The following is a 22,257-nucleotide window of genomic DNA, read 5'->3' as shown; positions in this document are numbered from 1 at the left end:
CACTTTATACTTGATTTGAGTTTCAAAATAAACGACATATACTTCAATGATTACAGTAAGGTTAATGCTCGATGACGCATGAATAAAGACAGTCGTACGTACAGTGACAACTAACATTACAAATAGAGCAAGAAAAACAAAGGAAAATTGCTCTTGATAATAATTTGTAAAGAATAAAAATGTTTCCTAATTTAAAAAGATTTCGATCAAATTAGATTATTTAATGATACCTAAACAACTGACTATCTATTAGAAAGAATGCTCTTGTGGAGGCCTTTTTAAAAGAAACTAGTTCCTGTTTGTGTTACATATACACAAAACGAGAAAAACCTAACGTAGCATGCTCGTTCAGTCGGAGGGACAACACCTAAGGTGACTTACCAATGTTTCGCGACTTAAGTCAGTTAATGATAAGTTTAAGTGATTTGGAAATTTTACCAGTCTTCAAATCATTCTACGAAAACTTTTTTTCCCATTTTTTTAAAATTTGAAACAATACCTTCTATTCGATATTTGTTATTATAGACATAAATAGGTCAACTTAAACAGATCATAAAATGGAAACTTACATCCTTATCAATAAAATTAAGCATTTTGCAATATTTATGCACATGCTCTATGAAACGTTTTGCAAGTAAATGAATATTTTAAACCGAAAATACGTTTCTACGTCCTCCCCCCATTATGAATAAAATGAGAATTAAAAAGCTTTTATAAATTCGAACGTTATGTCCATTAACAATCTTCCCTACCTCGACCATTGAAAGGCATTTAATAATAGTGGACATAAGGTTTCCATCCCATATGTGTGTACCAGTTAGTGGTCCTTCCTCTTTACCTCTTATTCACATTAACGCAATAACTGATTGAAATGAGACGGAATTTATAAAAAAGGCGAGATCTGAAATGACGAACTTTCTTATCGTTTAGCATTCTACGCATATTCCTTCAGATAATATAGGTCTCTTGGAATGTAATGGTATGCTTCAAAGCCAGATTTCTTTTAGAGGAGCAGAAAATATCCATCAGGTACGAAACTGGAGCGTCAACGGGAGGAATGAGAAGAGTTATAATTTTGCTCCAGTAAACTGCTCGACAGAGGTTGCATTCGTTGAGAATACTGTTAGTTTCTCTCCATTCATTTACTGAATTCACAACAGCGAGTATCTTAAAAAAAAAGTTTCATTCAAACTTCTTTCTGCAAGCGGACTATACTTTAACGGGGGGGGGGGGATGGGACCTATGACGGGACAGACAATTTACAACCATGCCTTCTCTGGGATTCGAAGGCGGGCCCTCCGCTACGGCAGTTAGAGTCGCTTACCACTCTCCCGTCTGGGCGGCGAATACCGCAGAATTTTAATAATGTAAAAATAAGAAATAAACACCAATGTATGCAAATGCCTTCTTAAACATTACTGAGATTTCTGACATAGGAAAAACCTTTCAATATTTTTCAAAAATCAGTTTTATAATTGCTACACGCTTCTCTTAATACATCATCAAAGCGAGAATCAGTAAGTCGATTCCTATGTATATTAGCATAAGCATCTTTTGCACCCATTTATATAACCCTGCATTTTTTTAAATACTAACTTCCATGATTCTGCATATGCATCATCTCTTCGGCTTTCTTTAAAAATAATCTCCAAATCGTTTCCTAGCTTTATCAGTTCGGAAAACAGCGCTGCATATTCGCTTCTCAATGCAGATTCCCTCCCCCCCCCCAATAACTGCTGTAATAACTTGTATGTTGGTAGGAAAATTATACAATAGTTTTCTTTTATTTTCTCATAACAAATACTTGATTTCTCTTCAAAAGAAAATACTTCGTTTGCCATCGGCAAAGTACTTTTATTTTCACCGACGACTGCGATTGCTAAGTTTTTCTGTGATGTCGCACAGGTGGGGGGGGGGGAATTCTTTTTAAATTCCCACTCTTCTTCATTGTTTTTTTGTTCAATACTTTATTGGCACAAAGGGGTGCGGAGGGAAAAAATCCCGAATTTCTTTCTGCTTAACAATTGCATCGAGACATGCAAAACAATACTGCTAGAATGATCTTTAATTTCTTCAAATATTTTTTAAAATTTTATATGGTTCAGTTCTCAGGAGCGCTTCACAACATTTATTATAATTTTCATCACGGCGGCACTATGAATATTTAAATTCTAGAAATTACGTTTGAAATTAAAATAATCAAAAATCAAAACCACAACAGTTGACGCGTGTGCAAATGCACAACTAATTCAGGTCATGCAACCATGATGCTTATTTACATTGATGTATTCAGAAACAGTTGTACTGTAATAGCTATTACTAGTGGCATCACAAAAATTATAGCTTAACAAGATACGTACAATTTAAATTTTATAATGCGCTTGAAAATTCTTAATTTTACTACAGCACAGGTGCTTTCCAAATCTTGCTTGAAAGTTACGTTACCAAATTTCGTTTCAGGTTTCATATGTAAACTCGCCGGGCCACATGTGGCCCGCGGATTCAATGTGGATAATCTGCATAGATTCACACTGCTAAGATAGTACACACTACTAAGAAGGGGACGCAACAAAGAATGCTTGCTTTAAATGAAAATTTCGAAGAAATTTTCATTTAAAGTATAACGCACTCTGCTGTGAAAATGAGCAAAAAATAATAAATTATGTAATACTCATAAGTTTTAGAAGATACTAAAGAGGTAAGTTCAATAACTAGTATGCCATCCTCTTGCCTCAGTGATAATTTAGATATAGCATGAAAGCTTGTGTAGTATTTGAGCTATATGTGTAGTATCAAAATCCCAGCAAAATAATTTCAATCAGCTCATTCCTGTGCAAAAAGACGAATTTGGAGCAAATTATCAGCATTTTAATTAGGCAGAGGGTAAGCCAAAAATAAATAAATAAATAAATAAAACTACATTTCAGCAAAAAAAAAAATTAACAGTGAATGGTATTCCATCAAAGTTCTTTTATTGGACGACGGTCAGCGTATCATTTCATTATTCGGAGATTCCAGACGAATGCACATGTTCTATTAAAGGATTCATTCATCTCCAGAACTCTAAGGCTCGCTCTCTATAAACGAACGTCAATAAATTATCCAATTTTCCTGCCAATGTAAGGCTAGCGAATAAGTGCAGTAACTATCCGCATCTATTTTATAAATGAATTCATAGAATATTTACAGTCTTCATTTATGAGTTAGAAAACACTAAGTTACAACAGACTAATAAAATACATCACATTAAAAGTAGGATGTTAATCCATTCCTTACAGACTGTCGCGAAATCAAAAGTACTTTTAAACCTTTGGCTATGAAATTCCCCGCCCCTTTGTTTTGCAAACATTTTTCAAAAATCGTATCTCGCTAGATAATTCACAGTAGAAATTTCAGTTATTTAAAGACACTTTTGAGTAATCCGTATGATCAAAAGAAAACTGAATTCAGGTTATATTTTAGGATTGGTTCTTTCAATAATAAATGCTTAGAAATTTTGCATCTGTAATTTTAATACACTTAAATGATGACACTGCGTCGTTACCATTTGCACACAAAATTCAATTCCATCTACATAATAATTTTTTAAATTTAAATTTAAAATTGGCGAGCTTCTCTTTCCTACATTACGATGATGTCTATCTATTAGCCCTTGTGTACGAATAAAGCAGCGTGTCACATAACTGATGGCAAGCTGGCATGGAGATTAAAGCCTTTTTACGTAAGCTAACAACACTCTTACTAAAATATATGGTAACATATTAGTTTTTAAGACAATTTACAGACAAAATTAAATATGAACTCTAAACTTCCGACAGAATGTGCGCTGACATAATCAGAAAATTTTGTAGCGTATGCATTTCAGGTTTAAAGCAAGCTTCTTCGTCAACAGTTTCTTTTTTAAGATTTTTTCGCCCAAATGAAGACCAAAATGCACTAAAGATAAAACAGAATGAAATAATTATAACATCAAAATATTTTAACTACACACCCTCTTAGCAAATTTTTGTACAGCCTTGCTTAAAAGCGCAGTGATATCTGTTTTTCCTTGATGTCTGAAAAGTGCTTCGTTGTATGTCCTGGTTTAAAAACGTATGTCCTCAGATGATTAAAAAGAAACTTTGGCATAGCACAATACTTTTTCTACTATGAGGTTGAAAATGCTATTAAAAGGAGTAAATAATTGTGCAGATTCAAGTTAACTAAAGAAGAATTTTAGATAAAAATGAATTAAGAAAATCTAAGCTACAAATCAAAATAATCACATTCGTGACACTGAAAATTTTATTATATATTCTCTCAGATCAACAGTATCTGCAAAAAAACTAATAATACCAACTAAAAGCTTTCAATAACAAAAATCTAAGATAACAGAGCACACAATTTGCTTGAATAAAATAACTCGCAATTCAGTGATCAAATGGATAAGATTGCTGAAACCTAGTATCACAATTTTTGCTCAAACTGCAGCGGATGGATGGGATAGCTGCATGGAAGTTTTCGTGGTTTTTTTCCATATGTCACCTAAATATGAGCTAGTTCGCTTTAGAAAGTCCTTTCAGAAGGCATTCCCTCTCCTTAAGCAGATATTTGCAATAATCAGTTACATAACAAATCAACAATAATTTTCCCATCACTTCTTACTTGAACATTGAAAACGTCAAAACAAAATAAAATGCTTTGAAGATACACATTTGCTTTGGAGATATTTGAATGCAGATACACCACAGTGTTTTACTCAAGTTCGAATATCATATACAAACAAAAAATGCTTCAGCTGCTATACAACAGCTTTATAACAGACAATCACGAGTTAACCTTTCCAATTACGAAGAAAATACCTAAAGTTACGAAATCTTATACAACTGAAAACAAAATGTGAATATTAGATAAAAAAATATATTTCTATTACAGAATATTCTGTAACAGAAACGGACTTATTTAACAAATAAAGAGCTTTTATCAGGTTTTTAGGAATCATTCCAAAATTCGTATTCGAAATTTCAATCGATATCCCTCGGTACAAGCGTACAATCGCGCAAGTCTCATTACAGAGTGATGTCATACATCTAACCACGGATAGAGCTTGATTACGTCATCCGGGACTAACCCAATCATTGGCAGCCTATTGCTCCAGACGCCAGATTTCATTGTTTACACACAAAAACACCGTGCTTGGCAATTAAAACAGAAAGCATCAACCAGTCTGAACACAGTATTAAAAAAATACCGTACCGTTTACATTAATTTTGTAAGACAATTATTTGACTCTTAAAAACTTTCAGGCGAATAATTAAAGACTGGGTACTTTAGAATGACAGATTATTCGCGGAAATACAAATTTCTTAATAGATCTTAATATAATTAGTTTCCTTCATTAAAAGAGTTTTGATCAAAAACTGAACAGTATAATTGAAGGGAAGTTTTAACAGAGAGCATTAAAATGATAAAATATATGATTTTCAGATATATAAGAAAAACAGCACATTCAAGAGCTTATGTTACATTTTTATCTCAGTAAATACCCCGATTTTTTCCCCAATTTAAGAAGCAAAAAATCCTCCGCCCAGTCGGTATAGTGGTCAGGGAAGCTGACTGCGATGGCGAAGGGCGTGGGTTCGAATCCCGGAGAAGGCATGGTTATATAACTGTCCGTCCCCTTCATAGGAAAGGCGATAGTGGCCCACCTATTAGTTGCCTCCATAATAAAGAGACCACCGCATCCGGCCTTGTATAGATTAATAAACCGAGTTACATTTGTAATTGTTCATAATCTGCCATTGGGAAAAAAAGAAGCAAAAAATCCTATCGCATTCTTCAATTGGTTCACACACTGCTGATTTACAATTATGACTAACATTTTAAATGAAATAAAATCGTAAAATGAGGTATAATTAAGATATTCAAAAAAGAAAATACGAAACGAAAATGTTAAATTTATTCAGCACAAAACACGCAACTCTAACATGTTCATATTAAAAGTAAATAATGCCATATTTCAAAAGGTAATAAAAATTGCTCTTTATGAACGATAATAACAAAATTACACAATCGGAGATACGATGAAAATCCAATATTTATTTGCAGCTAATGAAATAGTCATTATCAAACTATTTTTCCATAATTCTTACTAATAACTGAATTTTTTTTCAGGCACAGCTTTAATATATTAAATACGAAACACAAACCAATAAACAACAAAACTGAGTTTAGGCAAAATCAGAAAAATTATGCTCTTAGTTAAAGCGGCTTAAGTATTAATAAAGCATCAATTATAATGAAACTTGAATCATTAATACATTCACACAAGTATATCAACAAAAAAGAAAAAAAATAATTTTAAATAATTGTTAGTTTTAGAGAAATATTTACAACGTTGCGCGAGACTGCAACATAAATCTCTACGCTTCAAGCAGCCCTTTGAAAAAGAGAGACCCATGTTCTCTTCTCTCTAAATGCACAGAACATACTTCTTGAACAGAACATTCTTCCAATGCATGGATGAATTATGCTTAATTTCAAACCAATGAACAAGCAACTGAAACTCGGTTACGTATTTTAAACCCATATTTAAAAAAAAAAAAAAATTCTAAATCTAAGTTTTAAGTACGTAATTATCACATTAATACGGAAGTCAAAAAACGCAAACAGAAGAATAAAAAGTTAAAGAATAATTTTACATTGGCTTTGATAATTCTTCATGAACAGAAAATACAAAAGGATTTGGAATCTCATTTTTGAAAGCATATGAACACATGAAACCGCATAAATGTAGCAAAAAGGTAAAAAGAGGAGAAATCTTAGAAGTAATATATTATGTACATATTAAAAAACACTAAGGGCTCAGGTTCCGCATAAACAAGCATACACAAAGAGCGTTTTAAATTACGAAGTGATATCTATAAATAAGCGCAATAATATTGCTTTAATGATCTAAAGATAAAAGTTTTTGCAGCATACCTCTCCAGCAACATTTTATGCATCTCACAGCGTCGCGTTAAGCCTAAAGAGAAACGGCAAAGTTTATAAGTAGCACAAAAGACGCGAGCCACAGCTCCCTAAAGAGAATGAGTGATTGTGACGGGTTTTCAGCAGCTGCAAACACTGCCACAATAATGTCCAACGGCTATGGTTCCGCACGCGCAAAAGGCCTCAGGGTTGCCAGGACGAAATTCACCGCCAATTGCTCTAAGTTAAGCATTTATCGGCTAATAGGATCGCGATATTTCTGAAGCATCAATACAAAATGGGATTCTCCCAGCACGAAATTCTCCACTCCGTATAATAATAAAACATTCTAAATAATATATATATATATATATATATATATATATATCCTTCTGACTTTTATAGTTATTAACGTAATAACATTAAGTAATATTCTCTAAACATCTTAGCCTCAGGTCTCACCTGCACAGAACTGCAATTTACTGCATCCCGCAAGCAATTTTTTTTACAAGCAAAAGAGATTAATATATATATGTATATGCATAAACGTGCATCTTGATATTTGAATACCGTGAATTAAGAACATTAATATTAAGAATTATTATATTAATATTACGAACATTTAAATCAACCATTTATATAAATTAAAATACTACTGTACTAAATAGTTAAAAAAAAGTTTAAAAATAATAACTTTCTCTTGCACATTCCCCGCAACCGTATAATTTACTCACATACTATGCATAAAATTCTATCAAACTTATTTTCTTGTTTTTAAATCCCGTATATTCATTTACGACAGAGCCAGATAATAGACAAGAGATTTTATTTATTTCTTTTTGCTACATAAACAGTCTGCAGTAAAATGCAAACCAAAAACAATAGCATAGCATTGAGGAAGAATGCTATGACCTGAAATGATCGAGATATATAAATCGCGGAAAATCTTGTGATATCGATAATTTACCTCATTTTATCTATGATACTAATAGAAAGGACGCGAAAAGGGGAGACTTAGAAAAGAATAAAAAGGCGGTCTACTTTTAATTCGCGACCCCCCCCCCCCACGGGAAAAAAAAACAGTCAGTCATAAAAATAAAATGTTGCAACCAAGGGCTCCGCGGGAGTAGGAATCCAAAGGTCTTGTTCCACTCTCCCACCCACCAACGCCCCAAGAAGATTTTAAAAGTGGTGAATTTTATGTACCCTTACTCGGCAAAAACAATTCAGTCCCAAAACGTCCATAATTTGCTCATAATTTGATCCATCGGCGAGACAGCCTAGCGTCCAATAATCGCCAATCGTATTGACTGTGTCACAACAAGGAACTGTGTGATCAACTAGTTCCTGTCAAAGCTATACCGCTAAGTTTGGTCGCACAACCTCTGATAGCATAATTACCGATAGCCTCGAAAAATAATTCTCGTGATATTTTAAATATTAGAAATGAAAAATATAATTTAAACAGGTTGTAAGGATTATGTTAATTTTATTACCAGTTAAATTTTAAGTTAAAGTTCCTTTCCTGTCAAATTCTTAACTTCAACTTACTACTTCCGGCCAGAACGTAGTTTTGGAATTATTCTGAATACTTAATGAGGAGGAGCGGTATTTAAACCACGGAAGTCTACTAGCAAAGTTAGAGAGAATCCGAGTTTCTGATTTGCGCGCGTCTGCCTTTTGGCTACTCTCTCTCTCAAAGCTGTTATTACGCTCGGCCGTACTCAGGCCCTTGATAAACTTCATAGTCAAATAGAGTTAAGGGCCCAACTCGATTAGAATCTTGATAGCTTTGGCTATATTTCTTTAGTTAATCTTACTTTTAGTTTAATTTCTAGTCTCTTAAGTTCAAGCCCAAGTGTCGGCTTTGATTGTACACTCCAAGACGGAGATTTGATAAATCTTATTGGAATAATAAAGGGTTAGTTACCCTTCCATCTTGTTGTTTCTTGTTACACGAACTAGTTAGCGAATGATTATTCGCTAACTAGTTCTTAAGATTCATCCCTTTCTACAGTAACTGAGAAATACACTAGTGAGAATCTTACAAGGTAGCAGCATTATATTCACAATAAATTTGAAAACAACGAAGACTTGAAAAATGAGATCATAAATCTTTCATACCAGTGTTTTATATACATTGGTTTCCAAAAATTAAACCCGCAATGGTAAAATCAACAAAAATAGAAAAGTAAAGCTTTGATTAACACAATATTCCACATGAAGATAGCAAATGTATTTATGCGTGAAAGAAAACAAGTATTATGAACACAGATGGAAAAAATATTTAATTTTCGTAAATTATATGGCGACGTCACATTTGGGTCATTAACAAATTGATGTTTAAAGTTAAACAAACAAGACTAAGCTATAAGATGACCTAGGACCTTCACATAAACTTTACAGCTACTGCCCATGCTTTCAAGGAGGTGATCAAACATCGCAGATGTTTCCAATGACCATTCCTCCATTTCCAACTATGTGTGACTGGCTAGATATACTTGCAGAGACGGTACGCTCGATGGCATCCCAAAGAATTTTCAATGGGCAGCACAGACGGTATAGTCGTTAGGATAATCTACTGCGATACCAAAGAGCCCGAGTTCGAATCACGGAGAAGGCATGAATGTCTGTAAATGTCCGTGCGGCATGAGGGCACTCTAAATATACGATTAGTCGAAAATCCTCTGTAGGGGAATAGGGATGGGGCACCCTCGGACCCCCCCCCGGGGGTACTGTCCTTCAAAACTGGGGAGTGGATATGAGCGAAGTCGTACTGTATGGTCACCTGAATGGTGCTCAAGGCTTTGTAAACGACAGGAGTAATCTTGCTGACCTTACCACGATGAATATCGCGGGCTTTTCAGAAGTCACTGTCAGACAAGTGAGAAAAATCACACCACAGCAATAAATCCTTCGGCAGAAACTACTCGTACATTACCAATTGTCGTTGCAACCATGGATGCAACAGTTGTGGAGGTCGCTCGTCGATTCTGCTAGACTCTTACAGCAACATAACAATTTTCAGAAGGAATGGTAGTCCTTTTTTTGATCGATCCGATACAGGTCTCCAGACTGTTTGGAATTGCTTTGACTTTCGAGAAATTATCGAATGATTAAACCAAAGAAAAGACCGACATCTTTGATTCCCTACCCTGCTTCAATGCGTCCGATAGCACGCCAGTTCTCAATATCTGCCATTCGTCTTCTTTCAGCTCTAGAATCATGACAGTCATAAAAAATTATCCTACAAAAGTTATAAACATTTCATATCAGCATTTAAATTAACTTTCTCAAACTGTTTAGAATCCTGGCATTTTCATCGGCTGCCTATTAGTATACGTTTGGACAATCAACCGTGATTGGTATAGTGTCATTTGCATTCACAGTCATTTCCAGCCACTGAATTTCATTCATGCTTTCGAAAACTGCTGATTTGCATTGCTTGCTTAACTTAAAAGCATTGACTTTAAGAGTAAATGTATAAACGAAATGCAGTCTTCGCATCTGCTACCTTTCAACAAGAGAAAACTAAAATGAGAATTTCACGTCAAAAACGCCAAGCTCCTCTATAGTATCTACTGGGAAAGAGCTTTGAAAATCAAGCAATGACAAAATATCTTTAATAACCATTAATTTCCCAATGGATTTACTTCATTGCTGCTTTGTCTTAAAAATAAGATTGTCAAGCGCAATATTTTACCGATCAGATTTTAACCATGATAACAAGTATTTTAAATTCCAGGTGTTATTACAAAAACTAGGCGGTGCATTGATTATAAAAACTAGATGCGTGTCCTAATCGAGCTCAACTCGTAACCTACAAAGTGCCACGCCCTAATACGCACAAATCTGGAATTAAAAAGAATCTTATGAAATGCCATTATTAAAATATAAAAAATTTTAAAATAAAATTTTAGTTAAAATCAATGAATGAAAAGAAAAGTAAATAAATTAACAACAAATTGTGATAACAAGAATACAGGCAAATATATTTTAATATAGAGTTATTTTTTTTTTTTTTTTTTTTTTTTTTTTTTTCTCAAGGTACCACTTTAATGAGTACTTTTTATCCGATCACTTGACGTTTGACAATATTTATCAAAGCCTAAAATTACTCTAAATCTTTTTCAGGATATACAATTAAATTGTAAAATTTCTGAATTTAAGAAATATGTTTGACAATTAAAAATAAAACTTTCATTTACAGTTTGAACACTTTACCAAACCTAATATTTTGTCTAATTTTGGAATTTCCTACTAATTTTTTAATGCATGTTTGTTTAGCGAATTCTGGTAAAGCACAGAAGGACTACTTGTCTAAGGAAAGAGATGCCTTCATGGAAGATTACGCAAAGGAAACTTAACGGGTTTGTATTCATAATATTTTAATGACTTTCTTTAAATAAGGCTGGAACACATTTTTATAAAACATCGTCAAAACGACTACGTTTTCTGTTAAATAGGCAATTTTACTTCATTCGCAAAGCTTAGTATTTTATATCATTTATTTACTTACACACAGTTTCATTTGATATTAAATTAGTAGTTTAAAAATGATCGGGCGACGATACAATCATGAAGATGATAAGATTTCATTTATTTCAAACTTTCTAATAAAATGGGCATAAAACAATAAAAATGCATCCAAATTAAAATTGTGATGATTTTTTCTCACACATTTACTTTTAAAAACTTCAAATTTCATATTTTTTAACAAAAATCATAAAAATGTCCGTAAAAATTTAAAAACGGGAGGCCCCGCAAATTAGGGACTCGTTCAAGGAAATGACAAAAAATATTTTTTTTAATAAGTACGCATAAAACTGCACAGACACTGGGTTATTTCTAAGCAGGAGACATTAAAAATGCGCAATGCCCTCGCCGGGACTCGAACCTCGGAATTTCTCGAGTACGCGCCAAGCATGCTGACTATTACACCACAAAGGCTTGCTAAGAAGGCGGGAGAAATACCTTATAAAATGAATATAAAACATTAAAAATGGATCTAAATTAATTGGGTTTGACGATTTTCAGATGTTCTCATCATTCACCGCCAGCTTTCAAATGAAGGAATATTTTTAATAAACACGATGCGGAAAAATGATAAAGAATCAAAATTTTTAACAAAAAACATACAAATTTAAAATAATGAGGAGGAATTCCCTACAAATATTTTAACAAAAATATACAAGAACGTATAAAGAGAATAAATGATAAATTTCTAATAAAAATACACAAGAATGTATAAAAAGTACGAGTACAAAATTTCTAATAAAAATGCATTAAAGATCGAAAGAGGACAAATGATAAATTCAGATTTTCTAATAAAAATATATGAAAATGGAAGAACGCCTAAGCCTTTAATTAAAATATAAGAATACGAAAATTAGTTTTTTTAACAAATTTTAGCTAAATACTTTAAAACCACTAGCTTGAAAATAACTTTTAAAACTTCTTCAGACAAGTTTATTTTCAATATTATGTCACATTCTTTTATTTTTTCAGCACGTTTAATTATGAAAGAGTTAAGGAAGAGTTCTAAATATATTCAATTTTTAAATAAGGTTGAGCAGTTATGTTTTTATTTGTTTTCAGTCTTCACGCCACTACATCTGATGTAACGTAAAGTGTCTAGTCGTCTACAGATTTGCGAATTTCAGTTTAAATTTTAAGCTACTGACTGAAATAACAGATATTTGTCAGGTTTTACAAAGATTTTTGCTCCCTTTGTGTAAAATAAATAGTGAATGCGAGCCTATTTCCCGGAGAAAATATTACACGAAGTTATAGTTTTCTTTGAAGCAGAAAGTCTTTAAGTGCTTAAGAGAATAAAATCCAACATAATTTATATAACTTTTCAAATTATGGAAAGGAAAATAATGCAAGTGTTCTGGCAATACGCGTGACACCCCTAACAAAAGGAAATCTCACTGATGCGCCAAACACGAAAGAGTGGCCTATCATGAAATAGCGTTAAACATATTAAATTCAAAATTTCACTACAGTGTTATAAAACCCATTAAAGTGTTACAAACCTTTAAGGGGTTACATTAGTGTTACAAAAAATATTTTTCCCCTTAAAACTAAAAGTTTTATTAAACAATTTTATATTGTTGAATTATTATTATTTTGAAACATTTAGTAAACTGAGGGAGGATGGAAAAGTGCGTGGATTATTTTCAAACTGTGAAACTGTAAATGCAGACTTTCTACGAGATCATTCCTTATATTTACTCGGTTAAAATATGAGATTTACTGCACTTTCTTTTACAAGATGGCGGTAAAGTTGACGCGGCACACACACACCTATGGAATTTTTACATAACGTTCATTCAGACAAAATAATCCTCTGACCTCTCCCGACCTGATTATTTCATGTAGAATTCAAAGAAAAGATTGCATATTCAGATAACACTGTGCGAATTAAAGCTGACCGTTAAGGAATACGTAAACAATTTGGTAGTAGCGTCATGACAGAGTGCTTGGTTGGTTTGACTAAGCAAAGCACGCGAAGGCCAACTGTTTCATGCCTTCCTTTCTAATAATCTTTCTAATGACTGGCTCGTATCCATGTCACAGATGGAGAAAACTAGAAAAACGTCCATGGCCCGTAGTCGGAGATTTGAACCCGTGTCGAATTAAGCGTATCCTGATATCTTATCCACATGGCTACTGGTGAGTTTTCATGTGAAATTACGCAACTTTTTTCATTTAACTTGTTAAAGCATAATAAATAGTTTACTAAACGAAGATTTAGCTTTAGTAGGACTTTATGAAACACTGAATTTTGTGTTTTCAAAACAGTTCTACATGCAGTGCTGAAATGGCTTTCATAGTACTCTCTTTTCAGAATTTTGATCCACATTTAAAGGGGGAAAAAAAAAACCCTGCATCGTCCATTTTCCGAAGACTGTACGTGTGCATATATATATATATATATATATATATATATATATATATATATATATATATATACAGGGTGTCCCATAAATGTTGCGACAAACTTCTGGTGGAGATAGGCGGATTAAAATTGCATTGGAACCCCTGCCCAGAAACGTCATTGTACGCCGCCAGGGGGTGTTGTACAAAAGAGTGCTAGAAGAAAGTGAGGATTGCTTTCGTTCCGAGTGGTAGGCACCATACGAACAGCATGGAAGGCTATACCAACGGAGAGCTTGTGAACATATGATTCCAACATGATGGGGCGCCTGCTCATTTTGGACTGGATGTTCGTAGCCATTTGAGTAGATCACTCGCCCGTCGATGGATTGGACGTGATGGACCGGAAAGGTGTAATTATTCAAATAGTGATTTCCTAACTAGTGCAAGTATTCAAATAGTGATATCCTATTTAGTGCATTAATTATGAGCCTAATTGTGCAGATAAGTTATTCTTGGTACCTGTTTTATTATTAAGCACTATTTTTATTATAATGCTCTAATTTATTTTCATGTGTTATCTGCATGTGTTCATAAAGGTGTAATTATTCAAATAGTGATTTCCTAACTAGTGCAAGTATTCAAATACGGATATCCTATTTAGTGCATTAATTGTGAGCCTAATTGCGCAGATAAGTTATTCTTGGTACCTGTTTTATTATTAAGCACTATTTTCACTATCTGTTTGATTGCTATTACTACCATTGCTTTATGCCTGTTAATTTAATAATGTTTCAAATAAGTTTCATATTTGCTACACTCATCGCTCTGTAAGCTGGTATCCCCACCTATATGGAGTACAAACCATCTTACCTTTCCTTACGCGCTTCTCTGCTCATCAAACAGTGCAACACCACCAGCGCACCACAAATAGTAAAATCACTACAATGACATCTGATAAATCGGCAGATACGTCGGTGTACCATAGCAAATTTGAAGCGTCAGCCCTGATCAATTCAAAAGACATCAGCTACAAAGATAAGATCGACACGCTGTACGCGAGTGCTGCTGAAATTGCAGTTAGTTACAGCGATAAAAAACATCTATTAACCAAGGACCTACGCGAACAGCTACTAGGCATCCTCGAAGCTCTCAAAGAATTAGCCATTAGAGGCCCTACGCAGAGCCCACAGCCACCAACAGCGAGCACAGCCACCAACACGGATCCTGGATTCCTCAGTGTGTCCACGACAACAACACCTCCAACAGTCTCAAGATCCTATGCACAGGTGTCTAAACCACCACCGAAACACACTCTCTTGCTTTACCCTAAAGATGACACAAAGCTCACAAGGAAGGAACTTAAAGATCGACTCAGTGCTGAATTTCCTCTTCCCACACTAGGGGTTAAGATCACCACGCTAAGACCAATTCAAAAAGAGGGTCTGGCCGTAGACTGTGCTACTCCCGAAGATCTTGAGAAACTTACCAAAAAACTACAAGGTACCCAAGGGAAGCAACTAGTTACGACTAAACTACCTTCTACTATACTTCCCAATAAACTACCTTCTACTAGACTTCCCAAAGTTGCCATCCACGACGTACACCCAGCAGTTTCCCAGGCAGACATCGAAAAAGCACTAGGATCTGAATTTCACCTCAACAAGAATTTAGCTAAAGTCCTCTACAGATTAAAAGACAAAGGAAATGGAGTCAAGTGGGTCCTGGAATGCACACCACCAGCATATCATCAACTCATTCAGTCCCCAAGAATGTACCTCGGTTGGCGAGCACATCGAATCACAGAATTTTATAACACTCGAAGATGTTACCGCTGCCAGGAATTCGAGCACACCTAACAGAACTGTAAAAACAAGATCTATTGCGCGTTCTGTTCTAGCAGCCACAGCATTAAAGACTGCAACGCCCGCCAACCCACCTGCATCAACTGTGCAGACTGGAACTGTAGGAGCCACAATAAGACACTCTGCGCACATCCAGCCTACGACGTCACATGCCCTACATACGGAACGTACATTGCACGAATCAAGCGTAGCACACAGTACGATTAATGGTACCCCTGACAGCCCAAACAATATGGCAAGCAACACTACGCAGTCAAACGACACTGTAAAATGTATACAAATCAACCTTCAAAGAGCACGAGCCGCAACTTCACAGCTTATCCAGCACGCAATTACGCATGATGCCGACGTACTTCTACTTCAAGAACCCTACACCAGAGAAGGGGAAGTTGCAGGTCTTCCAATTGGCTGGACACTCTTGCAACAGAAATCCGTTCCCCAAAATCAAGCCCCAAGAGCAGCCATTGCATGCTGCAATCCCTCCTGGTCCCCCATAGTTATTAAACAAGAACGCGACATAGTTGCCATACTACTAGCCCTTCAAAAATTTCATCTCATCCTCATCTCTGTTTACTCACCACCTTCTGAAGATATTATGAATCTCACCACCAACGTCCTTGATGTCATACAACGATATCCCTCAACTCCGATTCTTGTAGGTGGTGACTTGAATGCCCATAACAGCATATGGGGCTACGCAGATACTAGCGCAAAGGCCAAGAATTGGAAGACTTTGTGGCTTGTCATGACCTCCACCTCCTCAACACTCCAGACGCTCCACCCACTTACGATAACTCCTACAATACTGGCTGGCCAGACCTTACTCTCTGCACGCACAACATCGCACGTACAATTCAAGATTGGACAGTAAATGAAGAAGAGAGCACTCAGACCACAAGTACATACATTTCTCCATCAGCTGCGACACTGTTAATTTTTTTTTACCAGGTTTAAGCTCCCAGGCAATAAGATCCGGCACCTCACCTCCTCCTTCTCCACCATCTTACATAAAGAAGAAAGAAAACTTCACGGCATTAACAGGCCAGCCGACATGGAATTATTCACCAATCAACTCCTGGCGACACTGAAAGACATATGCCACAACATTCTGCCCACTCGGTCCGCGACAAAACTATAAGGAGTCTCTTGGTGGACCAAGGAACTTCGCACACAGCGACAAAAATGCAGAGCCCTTAGACGTCGCATCCGCACTGCAGACAACAGCATCAGACAACAAATTTTGCTGTCATACAGGAAAGAGAAAGCCCTTTACAAAAATAATATTCTAACAGCCAAAATTACTAGTTGGAGGAACTATTGTACAGCTAATAATAACCCATATGGCATCCTGCACAAACTTACCACCGGCACAGATCCATATCCAGTCTTTCGCCCGGCACAGATCCATATCCAGACTCCAGCACTGGCCGATAATACCAACATAGTGGAACACACTGCCAGCACAATCCTGAGCACTATATTCCCTGATGACAACCCAGAGGAGGACACGCCCTCACAGCATATCATCCGCGAAAATGCAAGCACTCCCACCACCTCGTATGATATTCCCTTCAGTAGCAGTGAGATTAGACACGTCTTCAAACTCCTCCCGCGCAAAAAGGCACCAGGCCCAGACGGCCTCGACTATGCTATCATCAAGGTGGCCTACAATGCATGTCCATCATTCTTCAGCACCTTCTTCAATAGACTTCTTCATCTACAAATTTTTCCACAGGCCTTCAAACAAGGACAAGTAGTTCTCTTCTTAAAGAAAAATAAAAGCGCACAAGATTTGCGCTCTTATCGACCCATCTGCCTTTTATCCGCAATGGGTAAGATTTATGAAAAACTACTTGTCCAAAGGCTGTCCTATCACCTGCACGTGACCAATTTCCTCAGCTCAAAACAGTTCGGATTCCGACCACGTCTCTCCACCCCACATGCTCTCTGTACTATCCGGGACACTATACAACGCAACAGAGCTACGGGATATCATACGGCCTTCATCTCCATCGACCTGCAGAGCGCGTTCGACACCCTCTGGTGGCCTGCTATGAAACAAGCCCTTAGAATAGCACGTTGCCCAGCAAATATCTTTAACACCTTTAATAGCTATTTGGAGAACCGAAGCTTTTTAATTTCCAACGACAACGGCACAACCACCAGAAGCCAGGAGCGAGGATGCCCCCAGGGCTCCTGCGCCGGACCGGTTCTCTGGAACCTAACTTTCAATTCTGTGCTGGAAGCTGACTGGCCACAGCATACTACAGTTGTTGCTTACGCAGACGACGTCGCTCTGCTGGTCAAGGGACGCACACGGAAGGAATTAGAAAGAAATGGGGCTGCAACATGTACCATATTCGAAAACATGTGCACTGCATTAAAACTCAAAAATTCCACTGAGAAATCCATGGCCCTTGTCATCCCTAGGGCAGGTACAAATCCATCACGCCGCCCTTGTATCAAATTGCGCAATCAAAACATCAAGATAGTCTCAACTCTTAAACATCTAGGCCTTCTCTGGGATCAAGGACTCACGTGGCTCCCGCACATTCAAGACATCAGAAAGAAGACTATCACCATTGCAAGGAAGGCACGCACCTTTCAAGGGCAAAATTGGGGGCAGAACCATCATATACAGAAGATCCTATATCACACTGTGGCAGAGAAGATCGCCACGTACGCTGCCGCTGCCTGGGCCCACCCAATGGGCGCTCACAAAATCAAATTACTGACTACCGTCCAACGCCCTTTCGCCCTCAACCTCACGAAAGCCTTTCGCACAACTGCAACAAGTGCGGTGACTGTCCTTGCGGGGTTGCTGCCTCTCCACATCAAAGTAGAAATGGAAGCGGCATATACAACTCTAGTATACTTAAGAAAAGATGTCACATTCTATAATAGCACCTACAGCCCAGTCCAGTTTGAAACACCTGGACACCCTCTCCACACACACACCCGGCAATTAAAGGCAAAGGAATTTCTGTCATCATCCCACGCACCCCTACCAACACTGGAATGCAAGTACCTTCACAAGGTACCCACATCTTTACAGATGGTTCTAAACAGGAGGAAGGTGTAGGCAGTGCCTACATCCATTACCAGGATGACCTGATAGAACAAGAATGGAAAGGTCATTTGCAAAATCACAACAGCATCTTCCAAGCGGAGGTCCTGGCCATCACAGCAGCAATGCAGCACATTGTCCATAATGATCTAACTCAGGCCACACTTCATACAGACAGCTACTCAACACTTCAAGCCCTCCAGAACCATCAGCACAGATCCCCACTAGTCATCGCCCTTCAGCACCTCTTGCAGCAAAATTCACATATGCACATGACGCTGATGTGGATAAAAGCACATGCCAACAACGAAGGCAATGAGTCAGCAGACCGTTTAGCCAATCAGGCAGTAACCGACTCAAATGCACAGCAGATCCACCTTCAAGCCCCACCTTCCTACCTAAAGGGACAGCTCCGGAGTAAAGGGCTCCAACAATAGCAGGAGGAATGGAACCATAGCAGAACTGGCCGCCGCACCTACGATTTCTTCCCAAAAGTCAGCACGGATCGACACATCGCAATCGCTCCGCTGACACGATATATCACGGGACACGGCCCATTTCCCAGCTACTTCCAAAGGCACAACATCTCATCAACAGATGTATGCGTCTGTGGAGCCCCAGGCAACCCAGACCACTATCTTTTCACCTGCCAGCTGACAAAAGACCATCACCTCCCATGTCCAACCATGAACAGAGATGCGTACCACCGCTTTATCATCACTCACAAGCCAGCCATAACCAAAATCTGCAAAGCTATCACTCAAATCGGGGCAATGGGCCAAGATATCTGCTCACCGCAATAGAGCAAGACCTATCCAGCAACTCTTTAAACACGATCATCTTTTCGTCCCCCCTACCGACTATCCAACCTTTTCAAAAGCTTTTCACTCAGGGGCCACGCCCCACAAGTTTTTAAACAAAAGCTCCCCACCACCAAGCCTTCAACTTTATGTGCACACGTCAATCTTCTTTAGAACTTACCTACCGGTGTGCTAGCAGAGTACCAACTGTGTCAACTCAAAGTGCCTTCGAATGCCTACATCACCTTTCAACCTACTGCAATGAATGGTACACCGCACGTATACATCATGCACCAACTCCGACTATGCCTACATAAGTGCACACATCAGTGAACATCAGTACCTACACCGTGACTTAGATAATTCTCTTAAACTTGTTCACAGTCATAGTAACTGTGCAACCATTGTGACTGTGTACTGAAATTACTGTGCCTAACATAGTGTCTGCGCTGTAGTGACTGTACCAACCTATAGCAATTGCATTAAAACTTAGTGACTGTGCCAAACTCCAAATTTAGTGCTATTAGTACCACAGTGTACACTAAACTTTAGTGTAGCCTGAACTCCTGCAAATTTGAACTATAATGCAGACTGTACTTTCAGCGAACTCTAACACTAACTCCTGGCACCATAACTCTACATCCGGTACTAATAGCTTCATCTCTGTGTTTAAGTGCTCACAGCACATTTGCAACCCCAAGGATACCAGCAATACACATATGACTCTTTAAGTATTTATTACTCTTGCTTTTACTCTTGTACCTTACATATGTGTCTCTCTTCATATTTATCTTAATATCAATGCACCCTTATGTTCGTATCTGTTAGTATTTGTTTGTTTTTGCCTGTATATGTATCTATTCTTGTATTTGTTTTGTATATTTTTATGTATCTGTGTTATTCCAACAGCCATGCACACCCACAAAGTTATTGTCACACAACCATTGTCAAACAATAATTCTCAGCCCCTGTTTGGCCATGTATTGATCTTTAGATCTGTATTATAAACTCCCGAGGCAGCCTCACGGGGCCCCAGGGAGTTGTTATTCCAAATAGGGGAGGGCGTAGCATACACGCCTGTTTACCTATGTTAAACACCAGGCGTCCCCGTCCTCCGTCACCTGGTCCCCTCGCTCACCGGAGTTATCGAGCCTTGATTTCTTTTTATGGAAAGCCATCAAAAGTGTCTTGTGTCACGATCATGTTGTGTCTGAAATGGATCTCGTGGCAAGAGTCGCCTGCGCAGCTGCTACAATCAAACTCCTGGTGTGTTTGGACATGTCCGACAATCAAAGTTCCATCGGTGTCAGACATGTTTGGCGTCTGATGGTGCAAACATCGAGCATCTGTTGTAACCTTCAAGCTGTCGCACACCATTTGTATTCATGCCCAATAAATGTTTCAAATTACTCACTCTCTTGTTTCCTTTCCCATCTTCTACCTCTGCTACCACTTACCCCTGACATTTCCGGGCATGGGTTCCTATGCAGTTCTTAATACTTATGATGTGCCTTATCTCCCCCAGAAGTTTGTCGCAACATTTACAGGACACCCTGTATATACACAGACAAGCAGTTCCCGTCCTTACATACATGTCTTCATTTTAAATGTTATGTGTCTACCACATGCGCATATTCTTCTGGTATCATAATTCAAAATCCTGTACCAGCCCAAAAAATATAATGGAATATATAAATTTCAAAGCGCAAGTTTCCATTCAAAGTATTAAATTTTAAAGTTAAGAAACAAACAATTAGTTACGAACGATGAATGAACACAAACACATCTGGTAACAGCAAAAAGCCTACTTTTAAAAACTCAGCAATTTAACAACCTATTACTTTTAAAATGTACAGCCTTAACTCTGTCTTAAATAACATGCTAGCAGTTTTTAATCCTTTTCGAAAGCATTTTCGAAATTAATAGACAGGTTAAGAAAAAATAACTTTGAACACAAAAGCATACTTTTTCAAGATATTTATTTATATTAGGGTTTCCGAAATAAATCTTCGAAACAAAGAAATCACACTAGATACTTACAATAATATGCCAACACGCACACATCACGCTGTAGAGCCATTTTAGAAACTAGATATAATTCAAGGATTTCGAAAATTCTTTTAAACCGCTGAATTAATGTTTTGAATCCTCAAAATTTTATCTAAATAAAAATATATTAAATTAATTCCGTATTGTACCTTGTACAGACGTCCAGTTATTTTTACTTGACTAACATTATCTCAAGTGATTCGAAACAGAAAGAAACACACATTATGCAGACGCAAATGCAATATTTCTTTAGAATTCAAAGAATCAATATTATTGTTTTGATGCATTATTCCAAATTTTAGTACAATATAAAGTTTCTACGCATGAAAAGGAACAGAAAAAGAAAACATTTAACGAATTTTGCGGTTCTTAAAACATTTTCCTTTTCCCTCAAATTAATTAAGAGGGTAAACAACGCAGAGTATAAAACGTCAGCACAAAATAATTGCACGCACCATTTAAATAAAATTTAACAGAAAATATGCGTCATAAAAATGATAGATAGCCCTTGTGTGATTGCTCGGAACGCTAACTGTTATGTCAACACTGAACTAAATTTAGGACCAAGATGGTTGTTGCACCAAGCCATAACGCATGGCAATCCGCTTAATGCTTCTTTCTCCCAGATGATATAAGTAGTTTCCTT

General features: G+C 37.0%; 1 protein-coding gene across 4 annotated transcripts in view; it reads right to left on the bottom strand.

Moving 5' to 3' along the window:
* LOC118181650 (uncharacterized protein CG43867-like) overlaps nt 1-22,257 on the bottom strand; it is a 404,498-nt gene that overhangs the window by 153,871 nt on the left and 228,370 nt on the right. The window contains exon 1 of one of the 4 annotated variants that reach the window (XM_035350824.2): nt 6,961-7,096. The exons of 1 other annotated variant lie outside the window; for it this stretch is intronic. The gene's annotated coding sequence lies outside the window, so the exon portion shown is untranslated. Of the gene's footprint in view, nt 1-3,991; nt 5,044-6,960; nt 7,097-22,257 lie in introns of those variants that run through there. 2 more of the 4 variants (XM_035350825.2, XM_085807918.1) reach the window with 2 other exon arrangements.

This window comes from Stegodyphus dumicola, chromosome X1 (genome assembly GCF_044657685.1).
Source record: "Stegodyphus dumicola isolate Sdum_Otavi_A_Nest chromosome X1, ASM4465768v1".
In the NCBI taxonomy this organism is placed as follows: Eukaryota; Metazoa; Arthropoda; class Arachnida; order Araneae; family Eresidae; genus Stegodyphus; species Stegodyphus dumicola.
This window is presented reverse-complemented; position numbering and strand designations above follow the sequence as displayed.